The 21,769-nt window shown below is 43.0% G+C and overlaps 1 long non-coding RNA gene across 1 annotated transcript in view; it reads right to left on the bottom strand.

Annotated features, from left to right (window-relative positions):
* Positions 1–1,784: 1,784 nt before the first annotated feature.
* Positions 1,785–21,769, bottom strand: part of LOC140133420 (uncharacterized) — a 52,621-nt gene continuing 32,636 nt past the window's right edge. The window contains exons 3-4 of the long non-coding RNA XR_011855888.1: positions 5,867–6,126; positions 1,785–4,541 (exon numbers count right to left, since the gene is read on the bottom strand). This is a non-coding gene — a long non-coding RNA (uncharacterized lncRNA). The remainder of the gene's footprint in view (positions 4,542–5,866; positions 6,127–21,769) is intronic.

Below are 21,769 nucleotides of genomic sequence, written 5' to 3'. Positions count from 1 at the left end.
GGTCTGAGTATTTCAGAAACTCCTGATCTACTGGGATTTTCACGCACAACCATCTCTAGGGTTTACAGAGAATGGTCCGAAAAAGAAAAAACATCCAGTGAGCGGCAGTTCTGTGGGCGGAAATGCCTTGTTGATGCCAGAGGTCAAAGGAGAGTGGGCAGACTGGTTCGAGCTGATAGAAAGGCAACAGTGACTCAAATCGCCACCCGTTACGCCCAAGGTAGGCAGAAGAGCATCTCTGAACGTACAGTACGTCAAACTTTGAGGCAGATGGGCTACAGCAGCAGAAGACCAGACCGCGTGCCACTTCTTTCAGCTAAGAACAGGAAACTGAGGCTACAATTTGCACAAGCTCATCGAAAATGGACAGTAGAAGATTGGAAAAACGTTGCCCGGTCTGATGAGTCCCGATTTCTGCTGCGACATTCGGATGGTAGGGTCAGAATTTGGCATCAATAACATGAAAGCATGGATCCATCCTGCCTTGTATCAACGGTTCAGGCTGGTGGTGGTGGTGTCATGGTGTGGGGAATATTTTCTTGGCACTCTTTGGGCCCCATGGTACCAATTGAGCATCGTTGCAACGCCACAGCCTACCTGAGTATTGTTGCTGACCATGTCCATCCCTTTATGACCACAATGTACCCAACATCTGATGGCTACTTTCAGCAGGATAATGCGCCATGTCATAAAGCTGGAATCATCTCAGACTGGTTTCTTGAACATGACAATGAGTTCACTGTACTCAAATGGCCTCCACAGTCACCAGATCTCAATCCAATAGAGCATCTTTGGGATGTGGTGGAACGGGAGATTCGCATCATGGATGTGCAGCCGACAAATCTGCGGCAACTGTGTGATGCCATCATGTCAATATGGACCAAAATCTCTGAGGAATGCTTCCAGCACCTTGTTGAATCTATGCCACAAAGAATTGAGGCAGTTCTGAAGGCAAAAGGGGGTCCAACCCGTTACTAGCATGGTGTACCTAATAAAGTGGCCGGTGAGTGCATATATATGTATATATATAAAGACATTACAGGGTAATAACATAATCAGTATGGCATGAGAGATTAATACTGGAATTAATACAGCATTGTTTTCCACATATATATTTATTCAGTTTCAGGTTATATATCTGGAGTTATGGATGGGATTGAGTGGTGGTGAGGGGCAAGAGGGGGAAAAAGATATCTTAACCCCTTAATGACCGCCCTATCGGGATTCTACGTCGGTCATTAAGGGTACTTCTTCTGATGCGACGCCTTTCTACGGCGGCGCATCAGAAGAAGTTTTCGGGACACCGGGTCTCGCTGGTGCCGGTGTCGGGCTGTGATATCACAGCCCAGACCCGGCACTAACACCCGGGATCGGAAAAACTCCGATCCCGGGTGTTTAACCCCTTGCACGCCGCGGTCAAGCATGACCGCGGCGTGCAAGTGTGTCCCCCGTGGATCGGACCCCCCCGGTGTGCTTACCGGGGGATCCGATCCCTCCTGCCGCTGCCCCGGGTTCCGACGAGTGACCCGGGGCTGTCGGCTCCTCTTCTCACCGGGTCCTGCCTTCCTGGCAGGACCCGGCTGTAAGTAACTGAGCATGCGCAGCATGCTCAGTTACTTTCACTATACACTGCAATACAAGTGTATTGCAGTGTAAAGGCTTGAATAAGCGATCGGATGATCGCTTATTCAAGCCAAGAAGTAGAAAATGTAAAAAAGTAAAAAAAAAAAAATTAAATCTTTTTATAATATAATTAAATAAATAAATAAAATAAAAGTCCCATAATCTCCCCAGTAACACATAAAATGCAAATAAAGTATATAAAACACAAAACACGTACATATTTGGTATCACCGCGTCCGTATTAATCTGTACAATAAATCTAAATCAATATTGAACCCGCTCGGTGAACTACGTAAAAAAAAAACTCGAAAAACTTCCCATAATATACAATTTACCATCACAAAAAATGTTCTAAAAAGTGATCAAAAAAAGTTACGGTACCTAATATGATACGACTGAAAAGAACAACTGTTTTCGCAAAAAATAAGCCCTCAACCAGATCTGACAACAGAAAAATACAGAATTTATGGCCCTGAAAAGTTGTCAATAGTAAAAACAATGCGATTTTCTCCAATATTGGTTTTGCTCAGGAAAATTGAGCAAAATAAGAAAAACTATATAAATGAGGTATCACCGCGTCCGTATTAATCTGTACAATAAATCTAAATCAATATTGAACCCGCTCGGTGAACTACGTAAAAAAAAAACTCGAAAAACTTCCCATAATATACAATTTTTCATCAAACACCATCACAAAAAATGTTCTAAAAAGTGATCAAAAAAAGTTACGGTACCTAACATGATACGACTGAAAAGAACAACTGTTTTGCAAAAAATAAGCCCTCAACCAGATCTGACAACAGAAAAATACAGAAGTTATGGCCCTGAAAAGTTGTCAATAGTAAAAACAATACGATTTTCTCCAATATTGGTTTTGCTCAGGAAAATTGAGCAAAATAAGAAAAACTATATAAATGAGGTATCACCGCAATCGTAGTGAACCAGAGAATAAAGATAAAATATTATTTTTACGTTACGGTGAGCGTGGGGGGGGGGGAAATGCTCACAATCCAAAATAAAAATTGATGATTTTGTTTGTGTCCCCCTTGAAATAGTTAATAAAATCTCATGAATAAGCTTTAGACTCCCAAAATAAATTATTTATACATTGTATCTCATCCCATAAAAAATAAGCCCTCATATGATCGCATTACCAAAAAAAATAAAAATTTATAGGTTGTACAATGTGACAATACAAATCTGCTGTGAATGGCGCCTCCTTTCATTCTATGCTCGGCCGTGCGCCCGTACAGCCGTTTACCACCACATATGGGGTATCAGTAAACTCGGGAGGAATTGGGCATCAAGCGTTGCAGTGCGTTTCATCATTTAATTTATTCTGAAAATGTCAGTTTTGGCCTAAATGAATGTATTTCCAAAAAAATTCCATAGTTTCTAAATCGCAGGTCCATATTTTTTAACCCATGTGAAACACTTAAAGGGTTAATGGACTTAATAGAAGTTGTTTTACATATGTTGAGGGGTGAACTTTCTATAGTGGGGTAATTTATGAGGTTTTACTATTATTTAGGCCTCTCAAAGTCACTTGAAAGCTGAGTTGTCCCTCAAAATGTGAGTTATGGCAATTTTCATGAAAATAAGAAAAATCGCACCTAAAGTTCTGCGCCTCATTACATCCTAGAAAAATGACCGGAAGCATAAAATATCATCCCAACATAAAGCAGATATTCTGTAAATGTTAATTATCAAACTTTTTGGGTAGTTTTACTTCCTGTCTGGAAACCAGAACATTTCAAACTTGGAAAATGAAGAATTTTTACAAACTTTTGCCAAATTTTCACTTTTTTTCAGAACGAAACGCAAAACTTATCACTTAAATTTTATAACTATCATGAAGTATAATGTGTCACGAGAAAACATTCTCAAAATCACCAGGATATGTTAAAGCGTTCCGAAGTTATAACCAATTATCGTGAGACATGTCAGATTTGAAAAATCGAGTCTGGTCATTGAGCTGAAAACTAGTGTCGGTGATAAGGGGTTAAAAGATAACTTAGTATGGGAATTACACACAGTATGCATAATATTTTGGAATTTGCTGTGAATTTGAAAATGTGTGAAATGTTCAATGGGCTTTTTCAGATTTTCAATAAAGAAGAAAAAAAAAATAACAATCAGGTAAAACAATAGGAATGACCACCCTGCCCTTGACTCAAACACTTGACTCAAAAACTAAGTGTGACAAATTCGTAGTTTTCTAAACCAGAAAATGAGCCAGGGATAAATTAGTAGTTTACAAACGGTAGTATGGCAAGGCAATCAGTAATATGGGAATGGAGGAGAATTTTATAGGAGATAGACAGATGATAGGTAGATTGATAATAGAAGAAAAATATGAAAATATGAAATGATAGATTTATAGATGCAAAAATATATTTATATAAGATATAAGTAGATGATAGAAGACAGTAGAAGATAGATGGATAGATGGATAGATAGATAGATATGATAAATATTAGATAAGAGATAGATAGGTATAACGGTCGCACAGGCAACTGAAGGTACTGTGGACTAGTGGACCCTCTAGACCACCTTGGAAGATGGAGAGAGCAATAGCCGCAAACCGAGACCGGAGTCTAAGTTGCACCCTGGTCTTCACCAGCGCCCGCCGCAAAGCGGGATGGTCTTACTGCAACGGGGTGCCACCAGGTCATTCCCCGGGTGTCACTAAACCTGCAGGGGCAGCCAGGAATGACAGGGATGTAGGACACAATCTGAGCCTGGGATGACAGCAGGAAAGTGGCTTGATAGGATGAGCTGGAACTCATGGCAGGCAAGCAGGTAGTAGCTGGTATAGGACCCAGGTGGGCAGGAACATAGAGGTCCTTGGAGGAGAGTTGGTGGCTTGGAGGCGTCTGGGAACGCTGGAGACAGGAACACGGAGGCGTCTGAAAACCCTGGAGGAACAAGGAGGTGTTTGGAAATACTGGAGGAACACGGAGGCGTCTATATATACAAAAAGAGCAAGAGATGTGTCATCTGACAATATACAAAATCACTTTATTGAAGTAACAAAAAGGCATACATGAAATTTATTTGTATCCCGACATAAACAAGAAAGACAGATTAAAAACAATAAAAATTGTACCAAGTACATTAGTAAATTCATTGGCCAGAATTCCCTGTGAGGATAACTGGCAAAACACCTCCTGCACTATAACAGTACTCCAAAAGCACCCATAATCCCTAGTAATCAGAGTCAATGCTGAGTAGAAACCTGAATACACAGAACCTGATGTAGAAAAAATAAAAGGTCAACAGAGGTAAGTCCTAAGTGTGAACTGGTCTCAATACTTTACATGTCCAAGTGTAAGTCTCAGTCGGCATCCCATGTCAGATAGCCTTAGGGTGCTATGATTGGTGTGAAGGAGGTGGAGGGCTCCCCATGCGTTCTGTCCCCTAAATGGGGGACTTCCGCACCAAGTATGGGTGCTTTTGGAGTACTGGTGTTTGTGCATGGTCAATTTTTTGAATTTCAAACACGGAGGCGTCTGGAAACGCTGGAGGAACAGGAGCGACTGGAAATGCTCATGGGCAATCACTACAACAGGAACCACTGTGGGAAGCGAGGTGTGGAAACCTTGGAAGTTCCATAGAATGCTGAAACAAAGCTGCAACAATGCTGAAGATCCGGCCAGGAAGGAAGGGAGGTGCCGGATTATAAGGGCTGAACCGGATTAGCCAGTGGCAATCAGGAGGGCGTTGGCCCTTTAAGGCTGGGAGAGAGAGCATGCGCGCGCCCTAGCAGCGGGAGCGTGTGGCCTTGGCAGCAGGAGCGAGGATGTGGCCTAGTCGTGAAGCAGGTAAGAGAGGTAGAGAGGTAAGTCCGGGTCAGGGAGCGCAGTGGCACACCAGGGGGCACGGATTGCAGGGGCATCAGTGACAATAGGTAGGTTTATGGATACTTAGATAGACAAAAAGTAGATAGATAAATAGTTAGATAGACAGATATATAAATAGGAAATAGACACATTATAGGGGATAGATAACTAGACTAATAGATAATAAGCATCTTCACCTGGTCATTCAATCAAGGGGTATTAAAGGAGCAATACATCTTCTGCCCTAAAAAGTCCACATGCATAGGGGCTCCTTTAGGACAGGGAGCCATGGGCAAATGCCCAGCAGAGCAGCACAAAATGGACAAAATGCACAAATGCTTAAGTTAGGCTTGAAGCTTTTTATACAAGATTTCCAATAATAAATCAGGCTAACCACTTACTGACATTTGATGTAATAGTACTGCATGGCAGTATTTGGATTTGGACACCCCATGGCGCTGAGTGTCTGTTGCTCAGATGGAAGCCTTCGGGGTCTGTCAGTGCCCCAATTTGTGTGATGTCTTCCGTGAGCCTCCTGCCTCCTACCTCCTGGTTGTACCCGGATGTAACACATGCTCAGTGTGAAATACATCTGTAATACACTGTGTTATATGAATAAGAGCTTAAACAAGCGATCAGAGCATCCCTTGTTCAAGCCAACCTGTAACAAAAAAACACTTAATAAACTTTTTGTAATAAAAAGAATTAATTAAATAAAGTAAACGTCCCCTAAATACAAACATTCCCTATAAAAATCTAATAAAGTAAACTGTACATTTTTCATAAAATCCCTTCACAAAAATGTTCCAAAAACGTTATATATGACAAAATGGAACCACTGAAAAGGCAACTCAACAAGTAAAAAATAAGCCCTAAAACAACTTTTTCCACCAAAAATTATTAAACTTATGTCTCCGAAAAGATGGCAATATGAAAACAAATTACCATATATACTCGAGTATAAAAAATGTGCTGAAAAACCTTAACTCGGCTTATACTCGAGTCAAGGAAAAAACAAACAGTGAACTCACCCTCTGATGCTCCCCGGCACCCATTGCGTCTCCGACATCGGGACCTGGTCCGTCACAGTTTTCGTGACGTCAGCCGCATCGGCACACACTATGATGTCAGACCGTGAGGGGCTGGCAGGCTATATACTCAAGGGGGCAGGCAGGCTATATAAACGAGCGGGCAGGCAGGCTATATAAACTAGGGGGCAGGCAGGCTATATACTCGAGGGGGCAGGCAGGCTATATACTCGAGGGGGGCAGGCAGGGTATATACTCGAGGGGGCAAGCTATATATTTGAGGAGGCAGGCAGGCTATACATTCGAGGGAGCAGGCAGGCAGACTATATATTCGAGGGAGCAGGCAGGCGGCTATATACTCGAGGGGGCAGGTGGGCTATATACTCGAGGGGGCAGGCATTCAGGCTATATACTTAAGGGGGCAGGCAGGCAAGCTATATACTTGGGGGCACAGGCAGGCGGCCTATATACTCCAGGGGGCTGGCAGGCTATATACTCCGGGGGCTGGCAGGCTATATACTCCAGGTGGCTGTCTATATACTCCAGGGGACTGTGACCTTTTTCCCACCCTCGGCTTATACTCAAGTCAATAGGTTTTTCCAGTTTTTTGTGTCAAAATTAGGGGTCTCGGCTTATACTCGGGTCAGCTTATACTCGAGTATATACGGTAGATGTTCTCTATATTATTTTTCTTTAGTAAAATTGTAAAAATATATTAAAAAGACTATATAAATGAGGTATCACTGTGATTGTAGTTATCTATAGAATAAAGATAATATGTTGTTTTTACGGTACTGTGTACGATTCCAAAAAATACAAAAAAAACCATACGGTATACACACTGACGCATACCCTGTCCTCATCATGTAGATTGCAAGAGCTCAATTTTAAAATACTTTCATGTTGGTACTGTACTCCGGCCAGACTGCAGCAAATCTATCCCCAGGTATCAGATCAATGCTGGCGGTGTGGACTTGAAACGGGCACGATGCTACATATATGGTGGAGCTGTCCCCTAATCACGCCCCTATGGCACAATATCAATGATCTATATAATGCTTTAACCAAATCGCGCGTGACTTTTACTCCAGAACAGGCATTGCTCTCAGCATTACCTGGTCCCATCTCAAAAATTTAAAAGGGTTTGTTGAGAAATTTCCTTGTTGCTACACGCCAGACTATACCCAGATGTTGGAGGTTGAGCACACCTCCTTCGAGAGCTGACTGGGTGACTGCGGTGACTCACATCCAAAGAATGGAGGAGCTTAAAGGGAACCTACCACCACAAATCTACCTATAAAGGTAGATCGGGTGGTAGGTGGATCAATGGGACGGGAGGATAGCCCTTTGAAGGGCTAATCCTCACGTCCCCGCAATTTTTTGGTAACTTTTATGAAACGTTTATGCTAATTTTATTATGCGGCTACTGGGGCGTGGATTAGCCGCATCTGAGGTTACACGAGGCAGCTACTCCACGACTCGGTAGCCTCTTTTCTCCTCCTACTTACCATCTTCGGCGCGCAGCTGCTTGTAGCTGCGCGCCCTCGTCCGACAATCCTGCAGTCTGCGCATGCGCAGAACAGCAGGCCTGCACCTGTGCAGCCCCGGCTTTGGAGCAGTGACCGCGCAGGTGCGGGCCTGCTGTTCTGCGCATGCACAGACTGCCGGATCGTTGAACGAGGGCGTGCAGCTACGAGCAGCTGTGCGCCGAAGATGGTGAGTAGGAGGGGTAAAGTGGCTACCGGGGCGTGGAGTAGCCGCCTCGTGTAACCTCAGATGCGGCTTCTCCACGCTCCAGTAGCCGCATAAGAAAATTAGCATAAACGTTTCATAAAAGTTACCAAAAAATTGCGGGGACGTGAGGATTAGCCCTTAAAAGGGCTATCCTCACATCCCATTTATCCACCTACCACCCGATCTACCTTCATAGGTAGATTTGTGGTGGTAGGTGCCCTTTAAGGCTATAGATGAAGACAGGGTGACAGTGTTTTACTCCACATGGTCTGCATGGTTGGCCTTCAAAGACTCATCTGCACTGACCGCTTGAGTCTCATCTGGGGTGACTCCTTGAGCTACACATACACTTCACCCCATCTGAAGGCACTTTTACCCAGCATCCCCTCCTTCTAATACCCATCCTGTTCTTGATTCACAATATGACTCATTTTTTCGTGACATACCTGTTATATGAATGTTGATATGTTTGTTTAGTGTAATATTACCTAGGCTTGATACAATTCTACCATGACAGTGAACTGTGTGAGACAGCTCACCTAACTCAATTCGTGTAACCCTCTGATCTGCAAGGCGCATAGTTCAGAGATACAAGTTACCTCATTATATCATTATATCATCTCTATGTCACAATACTACTGTTACTGATTTGCCTAAGAAATTAATTTTGTGATATGTTTTGTATTCTTCGATCAATGTTTATTGACCATGAAAATACAAAAAGAAACAAAACCAGAATTCACGATTTTCTATTCCTCCATGCATACAAGAGTTCATGTAATCTCAGCTAAAGAACCACTACAATGAAGCATTTGTAAAGTGCATCCTCTCTCACAGAAAATAAGCCTTTATATGTCCAAATTACCAAAAAGATTGTATAGCCTTTAAAAAGTGACAATACATTATCTGCTCTCAATGGCGCAGCTTCCCTTCAATGCCCTTGCATGTGCCTGTACAGCAGGTTACCACCACATATGGGGGAATAGGGATCTCAGGAAAAATTGGCTATCAAACTTTGTGGAGTGTTTTGGTATTTTATCCACTGAGAATGTGTATATTTTAAAAAAAATAGATTTATTTAGCCCAAAAAAATGTAATTTGCACACAATTTTGTTGTGACCCCTGTAAAACAAGTACCGTATATACTCGTGTAAAAGCTGAAAAACCTCACTTCGGCTTATACACGAGTCAAGAAAAAAAAACAAAACGTAATACTTACTCTGCGGTGTCCCGATCTTCAGCGCGGGTCCAGATATTCAGCGCGAGGCTCCCGATTCTCGGCGCGGTGCCAGGCGGCAGCGGCTCCTCTTCTCTCTTCTGTAGCAGGCAGATCGCGTCCATGCGATCTCCCGGCGGGCGTACAATAAGATGCAGCGGTGTCGCAGCTGATGACGTCATCAGCCGCGACACCACGGTATCATAGTGCGCGCCTGCCGGCAGATCGCATGGACGCAATCTGCCTGCTACAGAAGAGAGAATAGGAGCCTCGCGCTGAAGATCGGGACACCGGAAGGTGAGTATTACAATTTTTTATTTTTTTTATTCGCAGGGGGCAGGCTGTATACTTTATAGGGGCAGGCTGTATACTTTATGGTGGCAGGCTGTATACCTTATGCGGGCAGGCTGTATACCTTTTGGGGCCAGGCTGTATACCTTATGGGGGCAGGCTGTATACTTTATGGGGGCAGGCTGTATACTTTATGGGGGCAGGCTGTATACCTTATGCGGGCAGGCTGTATACCTTATGGGGGCAGGCTGTATACTTTATGGGGGCAGGCTGTATACTTTATGGGGGCAGGCTGTATACCTCTTGGGGGCAGGCTGTATACAACATGGGAGCAGGCTGTATACAACATGGGGGCTGGCTGTATACAACATGGGGGCTGGCTGTATACTACACGGGGACTGGCTGTATACTACACGGGGACTGGCTGTATACTACACCCTCGGCTTATACTTCGAGTCAATAGGTTTTCCCAGTTTTTGGTGGTAAAATGAGGGGTCTCGGCTTATACTCGGGTCGGCTTATACTCGAGTATATACAGTAAAAGGTAAACAAACTTCATAAAAGTTGTTTAATATACCTTGATGGGTATAGTTTCTATAATGGGGTAATTAATGGGGTTTTAATATTATTTAAGTGACTTGAAATCTGAGCAAGTCCCCCAATAGCAGGATTTTGTGTTTTTTATGAAAATGTTAGTTATGAAGTTTTTTACTGTATGAATATGTGTAAAAAAAATAGAACATTTAGAATTTTGAAAAATCTGGAACTTTTCCAATTTTTTTCCAAATATATGTTTTTTTTATAAACAAACACAAAACATACCAACAAACATTTTCAACTAAAATGAAGTAAAAAGTGTCCCGAGAAAACTCAGAATCACTTGGATATGTTAAAGTGTTCCAAAGTTATAACCACTTATAGTGACACGTTTTTATGTTTTAGATTTAAAAAAATGGTCTTTGTCAGGAAGGTGAAAAGTGGCTTCGGTGGCAAGGGGTTAAAGATCTTCTACTTGTCCTGTTTTTTGTTGACTATTGGACTGCCCTCTAATTGATAACTTTGGCTATTAATAATAAAAGTGAAGAATCCCCATTCAGTGGCAAATTGAATATTATTTATAAAATGCAGCCGAGATCAAGGTACCTCAGCAGGAGACAGTCTTGTGGTACAGGCACAGGGTCAGGGCTGGCGGCAGAGATGCAAGGTCAAGCAATGGAAGGTCCAGGAAGACGGGAACAGGAACACAGGCACACGGGAAACGGGAACGCAGTAACACATGAACACAAGAACGCAGGAGCGGGAACACAGGACTCAGGAACACACAGGAGCGGGAACACAGGACTCAGGAACAGGAACATACAGGAATGCAGGAATACTCAGCAATGTCACAGGGAAGCTTTCTCTAAGGGGTAGGCACAAAGATCCGGCAGGGCAGGAAGGGAGGTATCGGATTATAAGGTGGAGATGTTCAGCCAGCGCACCAATCAGTGGTGCACTTGCCCTTTGACAGCTGGTGCACACGCTCTAGGAGGCGGGGACACACGTGTACGGCAGTCCAATGGGAAGCCTAAGCCGGGTTGGTTAAATCTAGATACAGGGCTCACGCACAATTGCAAGCTTTGCTTGTGCGATGAGCCTACATTATGGGTGGGAGGGGGAATAGAGGTAGGGTATGAGAGGGGGTTTAGGGTGAATAATAATGAGCGTATTGAGAACGATCAAACACCAGTTACCATTTGAAAAGTGCAACCCCTGGGAGTGTGAGCTGGCAGGAGACCAGGTAAAGTTTAACATTACAAGTAATATAGAGAATAGTTAAAAACATGCTTGCCATGTACTGTTCAGTCTCTATTGGAACCTGTCACCAGTGAAAAAGAGCCCTCTGTGACAGGTTCTCTTTAAATGACTGCTATTTTGGAATAATTCAGTTAAAACATATTTTTTAATGCTTTATGGTAATATTTTATCTTTCTGAGCATGAGGAAATACATTTCCTTATTTTGCTACACTTTATAATAGAAAAGGAAATAAACTTGACCTCTATTCACATGTATGTTGGCTGTTAACTTTCAACACACCTTCCAGAAGTCAAGGCTAATATAATGATAATAATAAAAAAAATGTTGCTGTATGTTGCCTTATGTGTGGGAAGTAGTGCTTTCTGTACCTACTGTAGCTGACTCCTTTCTTTCTTCTTCTTCTCTTTTACAGTAAGTGGACTTTCACTCTAATACATTTCTAATACCTTGCACCAAGCCACTTCCCTTCACTGTACTGAAGAGACGCAAGCACCACGAATCAGCGCTGTCTATAGCTGGGAATCTGTTCCTTCTGGAATTGATACACCGGTTTGACTTTAAATGCACATTGTGTCATTAGGACAGGTGGGCACTCCTATTGTCAGTTCTATAGCAAGCACCTACAAACAAAACAATTTTTGGGTCATAGACCATATGCGGATACAGAACCAGTTGCCGCAGATTTGTCGGCTGCACATCCATGATGCGAATCTCCCGTTCCACCACATCCCAAAGATCCTCTATTGGATTGAGATCTGGTGACTGTGGAGGCCATTTGAGTACAGTGAACTCATTGTCATGTTCAAGAAACCAGTCTGAGATGATTCCAGCTTTATGACATGGCGCATTATCCTGCTGAAAGTAGCCATCAGATGTTGGGTACATTGTGGTCATAAAGGGATGGACATGGTCAGCAACAATACTCAGGTAGGCTGTGGCATTGCAACGTACCAAGGGGCCCAAAGAGTGCCAAAAAAATATTCCCCACACCATGACACCACCACCACCAGCCTGAACCGTTGATACAAGGCAGGATGGATCCATGCTTTCATGTTGTTGACGCCAAATTGTGACCCTACCATCCGAATGTCGCAGCAGAAATCGAGACTCATCAGACTAGGCAACGTTTTTCCAATCTTCTACTGTCCAATTTCGATGAGCTTGTGCAAATTGTAGCCTCAGTTTCCTGTTCTTAGCTGAAAGGAGTGGCACCCGGTGTGGTCTTCTGCTGCTGTAGCCCATCTGCCTCAAAGTTCGACGTACTGTGCGTTCAGAGATGCTCTTCTGCCTACCTTGATTGTAACGGGTGGCGATTTGAGTAAGGCCCCTTCCACACTAGCGTTGCATTTCACGTCAGGGTGCAATGCGTGAAAAACTGACGTTTTTGCCTGCGTTTTTGTTCCATTTTTCCTTGGAGTAATTAGCGTTTTTGAGTTTTTCACGCGCGTGTTGTTAGAGTTTTTTTGCGTTTTCGGCGCAGTTTTCACGCGCGATTCAATGGGAGACTCGAGCATTTTTCAAAGGGACCATGGTTTGGGATTAAAATGTGTTATTTAATTGAAAAATAATGTCTTCTGATAAGTTGCAAACATCTGCGATCTATTCTTCACTGTTCCGCGCGTATATTATCTCCCGACAAGTTAGCAGATGTGAAGTACAGTGAAGAATAGAATAAAAACATTGAACACAGTGAACACAGGATCATTTAAGAGAAAAACACAGTGCAGAACACAGTGCAGAATAGATTACAGATGTTCGGCACATCTGCTTACTTGTCGGGAGATACGCGCGGAACGGCGCGAACAAAATAGCATGTGAAGAACAATATATATGTGTGTGAAGAACACATTGCAGATGTTTAAATACATCTGCAATGTGTTCTTCACACATATATATTGTTCTTCACATGCTATTTTGGGCACACCGTTCCGTGCGCATCTCCCGACAAGTAAGCAGATGTGCCGAACATCTGTAATCTATTCTGCACTGTGTTCTGCACTGTGTTTTTCTCTTAAATGATCCTGTGGTCACTGTGTTCACTGTGTTCAATGTTTTTATTCTATTCTTCACTGTTCTTCATTGTGTTTTTTTAATTAAATGCTCGATCGCGAGCAGGGGAAATATTGTTATTCTGGTCACCTAGCAACCCTTACGTTTAAAACGCATTGCACTCGCATTGCACTTGCAATGATTGCGAGTGCAATGCGTTCTTGATGCATCTCCATAGACTTGAATGGGGCGTGAAAAACGTGCGTGACACGCAAAAGTAGAGCATGCTGCGATTTTGACGCGCGGGAAACGAACGCAAGCACGCGCGTGAAAGCCAACGCTAATGAAGAAAGACCCATTGAATACAATGGGACAGAGTGCAATGCAAGTTCTGCGCGTCAAATGCACGCGCAGAACTCGCGCGTGAAAAACGCTAGTGTGGAAGGGGCCTAACTGTTGCCTTTCTATCAGCTCGAACCAGTCTGCCCATTCTCCTCTGACCTCTGGCATCAACAAGGCATTTCCGCCCACATTACTGCCGCTCACTGGATGTTTTTTCTTTTTCGGACCATTCTCTGTAAACCCTAGAGATGGTTGTGCGTGAAAATCCCAGTAGATCAGCAGTTTCTGAAATACTCAGACCAGCCCTTCTGGCACCAACAACCATGCCACGTTCAAAGGCACTCAAATCACCTTTCTTCCCCATACTGGTGCTCGGTTTGAACTTCAGGAGATTGTCTTGACCATGTCTACATGCCTAAATGCACTAATTGCCGCCATGTTATTGGTTGATTAGAAATTAAGTGTGTACCTAATAAAGTGGCCGGTGAGTGTATATATATATTTGGCAGGAATCGTAATTTTAGGTGCAGTTCACATTTCCAACTATTTCTCTGGTTCTGAAAGATGATATTCGTAAAATAAATATGGCAAAAAGCATGTTTTTATAGAAATAAAGATACGGCTCCCCTTGCAGACTCTAAACATGACTCATCTCAGGCAAATACTCTGCTCATATATCTGCTCATTTTTTAATGACTTTTTAGGATATTTTTTTAAAGGTTTAGATTTCACATAACAGAGGCAATTCTTTAAAGGACATTTCATACACTACCTGAAGGGACTAGCAGTTTATTGAGGTAAAATCTAGTGAGAGGTTCCCTTTAATACTTGTGGCATACTGGACTTTTCAGTCCAATTAGGAAACTTTTAATTCAGACTGATTTTATGGGAACCCGATATGCATCTTGATAGTGTTGCTCATCTTTAATAGGAAAAAGCTGGAGGGGACTGGCAGACACTGAGGCTTGGTGCTATGGACAGGTACCAAGTGTACACCACCCAACTATGTCTTGTACCAAAAATCACAAAGTTTGCCAGACAAGCCTAAAATTTTATGTTTTTAATTCCAAAATTGACCAGATGCCTTTGCATCTGCTTTCTATTGCTTGAGTCCACAAACATGATTTTTCACACAGTTGATATTTATTTATCATTTCCTTTGCATATAGTTAAGGAAACCCAGACTTGGGTTTTATGTATTAATCAAAGATGAACATGTAGCAGATTCAGTCATTGCCAGACCCATGCGATAGAAGAAGGAATCAGTTTCCAATGTTGATTCTATGGCAACTGCGTTCTGTAGAGTAGACAGTCATTTTATTAGGTACACATGAGAACAGAGGAAATGAATCACTATTAGCAGCTGTGCGGATTGAATCTGCTGGATTTTATTCAAACACTCTGGCCACAGCACAAAAAAAGTGCCGTCTATGTTGTTGATGTGAGTTATATTTCTCTGGGATTTCCCAGAAAGTGCAGAATTTATCCTCAGGAATCCCAAGTACATTCTTTAAGGCTTAAAAAAACAGATTGGAGTTCAAAGAACAAACAAATCAAAGGTGTTGTTCACGTCTTACTGCCAAGAACATTTTCCACAATAGGAAACTATAGTAGAAGTATGGACTTAAATGTCAAATAACGCAGTATTCGATGATCTAGAATCAACGTTATCTACAGTTGACGGTTTGCGCAAAGTGTGTTTTTTCTTTAATTTATTATCTCTAAATCCCAAATTAGTATTATCCAGCCAAAATCTCCTCCTTTTAAGCTAGGTAATTTGATCTCATGGTGACCCCTTTGGAAATATATGTCTTTCTATCGGCTCAAGGTGTCACTCCCTTGGACACCAGATTCCCTTCATGAAAAGTTGTTAAAAAAGCAGTTGGCCACTCTTTTTTTACTTGAGTTTCCCATGTGCCTTTATTGCCTCAATAATAATCCCTGGGTGTTCATCAAGTGATTCAGTATAGCTGCTACTTACTTCAGCACTGTCTGCAAACTCTATGTGGATGCAAGTTTACATATCTGAGCAATGATAAATATGGGCACAGTGGGTGACACCATTAGGACAGACTGAAGGAGTGAGAAACAGGAGGTTCTGTATATATGCAGAGGGCTGCACTATCAAAGGCTGACACTATCAAAGGGCAGGAAAATAGTCCATGCCGCAAAAAATGTAAACGGTGGCACACAGGTTGGATCTAATAATATAAGACTAAGATAGAACTTTACTGTCTTTTAATGCACCAGAATCATCACAATGATAAATCTGGCACAGCAAAAGACTCCATCCCAACACAACTAATTAATCTAGATGTGGATGGGAGATCACTTTAGTAGTTTCTGAATGACCACTAACATCTAGTGGCAGCCCACTTCTACTTTTGGGTATGTGGTTCTCAACTAGCTGCTAGTAGCAAGGAGGCTTCCCTTCAGGGTGCTAGGTGCTTTTTACTTTTTTTCCTGCATTGCAATCAGAAGAACCTGCCTAAAAGAACTAAATAAAACCATTTACTAAGGAACAAGAAAGACATAAAAATGGAAGTTGTTAGAAGTGGATGAGCAAAATAGACTTTATAAAATACAATAGGCTTCACCTCTGACCTAAATTATGCCTGAATATTATGGGAAACCATGGTATCCTTAAATCCATAGTCTCAACAAAACCACATAAATAGATGATCAACTTTTCTCACTACTTCATTACCATCCAAAGCCATCCAATGACATATAATTGTAGACATCCAAAAAGCCAAATTCTTCCTTCATTTTGTGCTATGGGATATTCTGGCAAGATTCTATGTCTATCAATTCAAGTATATCTTATAAAAAACTGCCAAAATCACTACTGGCACACCCAAATATTTATTTTATGAGAACCTAAACATTTTTTTTTATTTCAGAAAGGAATAGAGCAGTAAATGCTATAATATACTTCATTAAGTAAAACAGCATTTTTGTGCCTTTTTCCTGCTTCTTTTTCCTGCAGTCAGCAGTGTATTGGAAAGCCCTTTAATGTCCATCAATTTCAGGCAAGTGAGTAATTAACTCTTTTTATACCTAGAGACTATCTTGATGATGCACCTATAAGAATATGAAACAATACAGACACTGGAAGCTGATTCTCAGGCTCAGGGTCAGGCCCATTATTGACACTGAAGGACAGTAGAAATCCCCTATATCTTAAATGAAGCATTACGCAGCAAGTGAAATACTAAAAACTACAACATTTCGAGGAGCATCCGTATGTGAAGTATATAATTGAACATTTTTGTGTGGGAGTTGTAGTTTTTATTGTTTATTGTTTATTTTCTATTTGCATAGTGTTGGCATTTGGGTTGCAGGGACATCAGTTCTGTTTCTGTTGCAGCTTTTATAGGTGAAATGTGGCATGGGAAGATTTTCAACGGCATTTTATCTTTTCATAGTTACATTCTCACAACTGTTATTTCATTTCCCTGAGGGGGTTTGAACATGTGATTGTTTGACCAGTAATACTTTTATATGGTAGTATGGAAGTATTGCTGTGGGAGGCTTTAAGTTCCCTTTTTTTGTATTCTCTATTGTTGTATACAACAATCTGTAAATGTGGCAATTGTACCAAGATACTTTTCTTTTATGTATTTAATTTACTTAAAAAAATTAGAAAAAAATTGTTATTTATGTAGAAAGAGCAGTTCAAGCACAGAGTTTGCTTTAAGTTTATCCATGTTTCACAGACTTCTAGATCTCAAGTGATGGATAACTTCCTCAAATACTTGTATTCTTCAGGGAATCAACCCCACCCTTCACTACAGCAAATATATTGCAGTTATTTCAATATGTAGTCATAATGGTTTGTCTTACTGCCAAAATCTGCTGAATGTTTTATCAATTAAATGCAAAAATGTTATCTATTAAAATCAGATGAACCTTTGCAGTTCACTGAGTTGCATAGTAATTGCCCTAATATTTAAGAATGGTTGCTAGGAAAACAAAGGTAGCCAAGGCAGTGCTTATCTACAAAGGTTTAGGACCGCAGACGCAGACGCCCTGAAATAATCGCAAATGCTAGCTTATTGCTAGATTTTGCGATTATTTTCCCCAATCCGCCACCTTCACGCCAGGGGGGGCGCGGACGGACGGGAATGGGCCGGCGCGGGGCGTTACTGTCCCCGCGCCTGCGCACTCGCTGCTGCCGGCGACTTTTCATACGTGAAAAGTCGCCGGCTGCGTTTTTTTCTATGCCACGCCCTGCCTGGCGTAGGACAAACGCTGCACTGCTGGCAGCCCAATACATCAAGAGGCAGAAGCCTCTTGATGTATCGGGTTGCGAATTTGCAGCGGCGTTGCGATCATACGCTGGCGCACGAGTGCCAGAATATGATAAATATCCCCCATTGTAACCATTGTATATATATAAATATATCATTACGGATGACAGAAACTATGTTAAGGTACAAAATTAAGAGGCAAAAACTTTAATATTTCCAGTTAGTCTATTTGCTTCCTTAGGTCAGTTGAGCAGATTTATCAGTCTTGGGCAGAATTCTATCATAAATGCTTTGCAACACATTTATCAAGGGTTTTAGTAAATTTTTAGACAACTTTCCAACTAGAACAAGAAATGAGACTGAGTCATGTACAAAAGGGCATTGCTTCATGGGAAAATCTACTCGCAGAAAAAAGTATGCAACTGCACCAGAATTTTTAGTACATTTCTGTAAAGCAAACTGTAAACTGGTGAAGAGGTATACTGGAGAGTCTTCTACTACACCAGAGCTATCATTCAGCATCAGAAACTGTGATAAATCTGGAGAAACACAAGACTGTACAGGTTAATGATACAGGTACGCTTATCCATGTGTAAGCTTCTGTAAGGTATCCCCTTCAGATGGAGTTTAGGCAGAGAACCACAAGTTTTGGATAAAAACGTGTCTGTTAATTAAATACTTGAAATCTTGAAAGCCTGTGTTACACAAGGCATAAAACCAAAACGAGTTTCGAATCCGGAATCGATTATTCCTCAGTTGTGATGTGTACCATTCTGGATTGGAAACACGTTTTGTTTTATCACTATTGTTTATTCCCTTTGTCAATCTGTAACACAGACTTTCAAGTTTTGTTTAATAAACAGTAAAGGATTTGACTTTGAGGACAGTCGGCGTTTGTAGTCACTCAGTGCAGTAAATTCACCACCTCGGCGGTGTGGCAGTTTTTTTTTAAGACACCAGAGGAGCCAAACATTTGTATATGTAGAATCTGCGGGCAGAAAGTGGAGCATGGCCAGGGAGCTAACCTTGGCACCACGGCCCTGCGTCAACACACGCAACATCACCATCCAATGGCCTGGGAGAAACGTGTCTCAGATGTGGTGGTCCATCTTGCCGCCGCAGCAACAGCACCAGCACCTAATGGCACACATGCCATTTCAGCCAGTCAAAGCTCCAGCACCTCTGCCGAAGGGAGCTGTTTGCCTTTGACATCTTCTCCCGGTCCAGATGCTCCTGCTCCTCGTTACACAGGGTGAAAGCAGTCGTTGAAAGAGGCAATTACAAAGAGACAACTGTATGCATCCAGCCATCTTAGGTGCAGAAGCTAACCATGCTCCTGCCCAAGTTGTTGGTACTGCAATCTCTACCTTTCCAAGTCGTGGACGCTGCACCTTTCTGAGAACTAATGGCTTGTGCTGAACTGAGGTGGAGAGTTCCAAACTGAAATTTCTTTTCCAAAATGACAGTGCCAGCCCTTCACAAACATCTAGAACAAAATTTGGGCCAGTCCTTGAGCTTATCGCGGTAGCGTGGACATGTGGAGCTGTAACTACAGTCAGGGCCAGTACATTTCCTTTATGGCCCGCTGGGTGAATGTGCTTCCAGCCCAGCCACACCATTAACTTGAACAAGAGACACTGCTTACTCCTCCACTTTGTCAAACTGCTGCTCCTGTGCCAGTGTCCGCCTCCTCCTTCTCCACCACCACCTCAGCCTCCATAAGTCTAAGTGCCACGCAGTTCTACACCTGGTTTGCCTAATCGAACAAAGTCACACAGGGAAGGAATTGCTTCACGTCATGCAAGCAGAAATCAATCTGTGGCTTTCTGCATGACAACTGAGAATCAGAAGCATGGTGACAGACAATGTGAGGAACATGGTGTCTGCGTTGCACCAAGGAGGGATGGTCCATGCGCCCTGCATGGCTCACGTGTTCAATCTGGTTACCAACAGGCTCCTCAAGTCTTCCACTCATCTGCAAAACATTCTAAAAATTGCCAGGAAACTGTGCATGCACTTGAGCTATTCTTACAAAGCCAAGCACATCCTCTTCAAGTTGCAGCGGCAGAATGGCCTCCCCCAATATAGTCTTTTATGCAATGTTTCCACCCACTGGAATTCCAGCCTCCATATGTTAGACCGCCTGTATGAACAGAGAAAAGCCATTAATGAATTTTTGATGGTGCAAGCGGACCAGAGCACTCCCCTGTGTAACTTTGATGTCATCCGCTGGCAGCTCATGTGAGACACCTGCCGTTTGCTCAGGCCCTTTGAAGAGGCCACGTTATTTGTCAGTCGCCAGGACTGCAGGATGAATAACGTCATTCCACTGCTTCATGTCCTGGAACTCATGCTGCAAAATCTGTTCAGGGCACTGGAGAAGTGGCGACTACAACTCATGGCCACATGAGACCCATGGGGGCTGAACTGGAGAAGGACAAGGATATTGGAGCACAAGTAGAGTCTGGCTTTTCCTCTTAGGTGACAGGAGAGGAGGAGCAGGCGCATCAAGAGGAGGAAGAAGACGAGGCAGATGACCCAAAAGCACCATAGCAGTATACAGTGGAGATGGAGGCTGGGAGTCCCTCAGAGTCACTTGCACAGATGGCCCGTAGCATGCTGCTTTGCCTAACTAGAGACAGCTGAATAGTCAACATCCGGCATAGGGATGAGTTTTGCTCTCCACACTCTTGAACCCTCGTTACCAGTCAAAAATGGGTGACTTTTTTCCAGCTGACGAGAGGAAGGAACAACTGGCGTACTATATAGAGATATACTGTGCAGACAGTTAGCCGCTGCCTATGTGCGCCGTTGTCCATCCTCTGTCAGGTCTAATGGTGGGATTCCTGGCAGTCATCGCTCACATACTACTGCCATGGCTGTTTTGGGGAGATGGGGGGATAGGGGCAGTAGCAGCTCCATCAGCAGCAGCTTAAGTCTGGAGTCCTTAATGAGCCGCTTCCTTCACCCACCTACTTGGACAGCACTTTACCACCCCTAGGTAGAGGATCCCCTGGACTACTGGGCAGCCAAACTTGATGTGTGGCCGCAATCTGCGGAATTTGCAATAGAGAAGCTGTCCTGCCCGGCCAGTAGTGTGGCATCAGAGCCGGTGTTCAGTGCGGCGGGGGCCATTGTTACCCCAAGGAGAACCCGTTTGTCCACCCATAATGTGGAGAGACTGACCTTTGTCAAGATGAATCAGGCATGGATCAGCCAGGATTTCAACACACCAATGCCTTATGCATCAGATTAGATCAGCCATGACGCCTCCCCCAAACGTTGAGAAATGAGTCTGGATTCTAACTACCTGCCTCAGCTACTATTCTGATGCTGCCACCTGCCTGATGCCACACATATGCTGTCAGTTACTCCATCTGCACCCTGTCATCTTTACCAGGGACTGGAATTGTCACCCACCTCCACACTATGGCCTACCATGTTGCTGCCAGCTAAAGAATTTGTCAATGTGCCACTCTCTGACTTCCTGTTGCTGCTTCTGATGCTGCCACCTCCACACTCTGTCATTGTGCCACTCTGTGGCCTACCATGTTTCCGCCACCTCCCCACTCTGTCATTGTGCCACTCTGTGGCCTCTCATATTGCTGTCAGCTAAAGAATTTGTCACTCTCTGACCTCCTGCTTCTGCTGC

The sequence above is a fragment of the Engystomops pustulosus genome, chromosome 5 (genome assembly GCF_040894005.1).
Source record: "Engystomops pustulosus chromosome 5, aEngPut4.maternal, whole genome shotgun sequence".
Classification (NCBI taxonomy): domain Eukaryota; kingdom Metazoa; phylum Chordata; class Amphibia; order Anura; family Leptodactylidae; genus Engystomops; species Engystomops pustulosus.
The sequence above is the reverse complement of the archived record's forward strand: the minus strand, read 5'-3'. Positions and strand labels throughout refer to the sequence as shown.